Source organism: Sinocyclocheilus rhinocerous, unplaced genomic scaffold (genome assembly GCF_001515625.1).
Source record: "Sinocyclocheilus rhinocerous isolate Xijiao unplaced genomic scaffold, SAMN03320098_v1.1 scaffold675, whole genome shotgun sequence".
Taxonomy (NCBI): domain Eukaryota; kingdom Metazoa; phylum Chordata; class Actinopteri; order Cypriniformes; family Cyprinidae; genus Sinocyclocheilus; species Sinocyclocheilus rhinocerous.
The window spans coordinates 1,010,912-1,014,615 of record NW_015629520.1 but is presented as its reverse complement, the minus strand read 5'-3'; positions in this window follow the sequence as shown (position 1 = coordinate 1,014,615).

Here is a 3,704-nt window from a genome sequence, read left to right as displayed (position 1 = left end):
CAGAGACACACACACACACACACACACACACACACACACACACAGAGAGACACACACTCACACACACACACAGAGAGAGACAGACACACATACACTCACACACAGAGAAACACACACACACACTCACACACACACAGAGAGAGAGAGAGAGAATACATACAAAGAATGCACTTTCATATATCTACGTTTCTTCAGGATATCAGAGGTTTTATGTTGTACGAGTAGAGGCCGTTTTTATACAGTCTATGGTAGAGGCACGTGCCTTCTTCATGATTTCTGACAAATTCGCGCCATCACACATTAGCGACCGGTCTCTGAAGCTGGGCGGGCTACTCATTTATCCTTTAGCTCCATGGAGCTGTATATCACAACACTCAGGAAGACAAATGTCAGAACACATGTTGCCAGACTGGGGCTTTGAGCACAAGATTCCTTTAATTGGGTGAACAGGGACCGGGTCCAATCCCAGGCACCCTCGGCATCTTCTTCTGCACCCTCCTCCTCTTCTTTTTCTTTATACATGTTAACAAAAGGCAGGAAGATGAAAAAGACAACATCTTTCCCATCCCTTGCTTTGTGCCATTATAGAACAGACGCGCTGAGGGTAAAGAGGTACGACGCTGAACTTCAAGGAGCCAAGCTTTATATAACTTCCTTTTGAGTTTTCGCCTTGTTTCATGTTTATTTCACTTCGTCTTTTCCGCAGCCTCACAGTCGTGATTGACACTGGCTTCCCGCGCGCTGTAATAACAATTATTCATTATAGACACTCGCAGCGATCCCACCGATAGCTCCTGGATATATTTGTCTGAGTTTAGGAAGATGTGTTTAAGAGGAAAGAAAAGCCAAAGCTCTTCTGAAGATCTGTTCATCATCAGCGTTGTGATCTGACGCCTGCCCGTTTCCAGCCTTGCGCCTTGGTTAACTGGGGAACTTTTTTAGCTTTTTAGCAGAGGGAATAAAGATCATATAAGAGTAGAGAAGCTCAGCGCTTGCAAAAGATGACAGAGAGCAAATGAACATGAAGCTCACACTGACTACACTACTGCACTGCAAAAAACGAAATAAATAAATGTTTTGTATTTTTGTCTTGCTTTCCAATAAAATATCTAAACATCCTTCAAGCAAAATACATTTAATTGGGAAGGAAAACAGTGTAAGATATTAACTTTTTTTCAAAGTTTTTAAATTCCTTGTTTTATTGTTGTGATTATTTTTTTCTTTTCTTTTATGTAAAGCACTTTGAATTGTCATTGTGTATGAAATGTGCTATACAAATAAACTTGCCTTGCCTTGCCTTGCCTAAGAAAAATAAATTTGATTCAAGAAATAGGGGAGATTGGGGCAAGTTGTCACACTTTTTTTCACTTCTATTTACATTTCGCAGATATTTTTGTACTTGATTATAAAGAAAAATGTAAATAATTTTATTTAAATAAATGCATTTACATAATTTAATAATTATTTAATAATAATACATTTTCAAAATGTATTAATTATTTAAATAATTTGTTAATAAAATAATAATAAATATTATATAATTATTTACCTATATAATTACAATATATTTATTAAATAATTACTAATTACTACTACTGCTACTACTACTACTAATAATAATACAACCATTGAAAAATTTGGTAATAAAAATAAATTTAATTCAAGAAATAGACTGGGGCAAGTTGTCACATGTTTTCAATCTATTGTCAATCTATTGGTTCTGAGAAACTAGCCCCAGTCTTTATATTTTGTGCTTCTCAAAGATGGTTAGATATTTATTTTTTTTAACCAGAAAACAAGACAAAAATATGATTTAAATTTTTTTTTTGCATTAATGTGTCTTGAAATTCCCTTATGACACACTGCTGCACAGGGAGTAAACGTTTAATGTGGAATAAAATACTAATGTAGTAGCTATACCACATTCTCATGCGCTGACTGTGTTCATTTCTCAGAGGAGTGTGACTGCTATCATTTTTTTCCCCTTTCGACTGCATACTATAATTTTTTTTTCTTTTTCCCCCCTTTTTTTGGCCTCCATTTTAGAAGAGAAATATTTACAGGAATAAAAACTGTGACAACTTGCCCTGGTCTCCCCTATGTTTTAGGCATTTATTGAATATTAAATGTAATTTTTAGCTGCATTTCATAAATAAATATAAAAAGTTGGAGATATAAAAACTGAGACATATGTATTTGTTCATTGTGTAAAAAAGAAACTGCATTCATATTATTGGAAAATGATGGACACTTGTTTAGATATATTGGTCCTATATCTCCGTTGATTCGTTAAGAGGAGACGGTACAGCGATTTATCAACAGCTCCATCTGGGTTCATCTGTCAGTAGTGCGTTAGTGAAGTGCCATCCCTGCCTGCACTAATTAGTGAATCTGGGCACAGCCGTACGAAGAGGCCTTGGATAGATTTGGGGAGAGCTTCAATAACCCAGCTCCACAATCTGGCCTCTGTCCAGTTCTTCAAAATTAATTCATGTTCCCTGAAGTAATTACATAAGTGTGTTTGGTCCATGTGGAGTTTTCACAATACACATTTTAATTAACTCAATAATTCAGATCAATTGTGCAAGACCTGGATTATTGCACCTTCAATAACAAGAAAGGCTGCTTTCTGCAGGATGCGGCATATTGAGTTTGAACAGCCCGCAACCAAAACTGTGCATTCATGAAATTACAATTTCAAAGTATTGTCTAAAATATCTGTCTGTCTATTTGCATGTCTATCTATCCATCTATTTGTATGTCTATCTATCTATCTATCTATCTATCTATCTATCCATCCATCCATCCAACAAGAGAAATGCAGCTCATTTTCACCCTTAGTCACCTGTAGTTTAGGTCTTTTTTCACTCACCATTGTGCTTATCCGTGAAACAAAACATGTCGCTTTGGTCCTGTCTTCGCATTTCTCTTTCTCCCCACTCCCTCCGTCTCTTTCCCCCGGCCAGACCTCATGGTGAGTTCCAGGCACTGTTTATTGATCAGCTCAAACTCCCAAATAAACGAGCAGAGAATGAGAGCTATGCTCGAGGGAGCCGAGCTCAGTCCCGGCTCTCTGGGCTCCCATCAATTTTAATCACCGCCCTAATGAAGAGACTCCTCTCTGCTGGATGTCCATAACTCAGAGCAGCGCACTGCTACCTCCGCCAGCGCCACCAGATCAGTCTTCCCGCTCCCCCTCGCCTTCGATACCTGCCTAATGCCCCTTTCTCTAAATAAACTATGCATTAGCTAATGGCTCACAGGAATGATAATGGATAATGGCTTGGGAAATCTCATTTTGAACTGGAACAGAAAGAGAGAGGCTGAAGTTTTGTGTGTTTAAAGAATATCTTTGAAAAGTCATATACATCTTGGGCTACGGTTCAGCGAGGTAGCATTCCCAGTTGACATCTTACAAGAATAACCTTGATAAGACATGCGTTTTTTTCTTCACTATTAGGGATATTTCTTCACGCAACTCTAACCGTTCATGAAAGGCATGTCGCTCCGCCATATGTCTGTACTTGTTTTGACCTTGAAAATCTCTGAATTGGGTGCAACAGTAGTCCCATTTAGACTGCAACTTGCATGTAATCTTAAAGTGGTTATTTTTCAATGTGCACGCGACTGAAATCTGCTATTATGAGCAGATGTCTCAAGGTAAGAGCAGCTAAAGAAACCCATAAACCTCCAGGCCAAAGGCC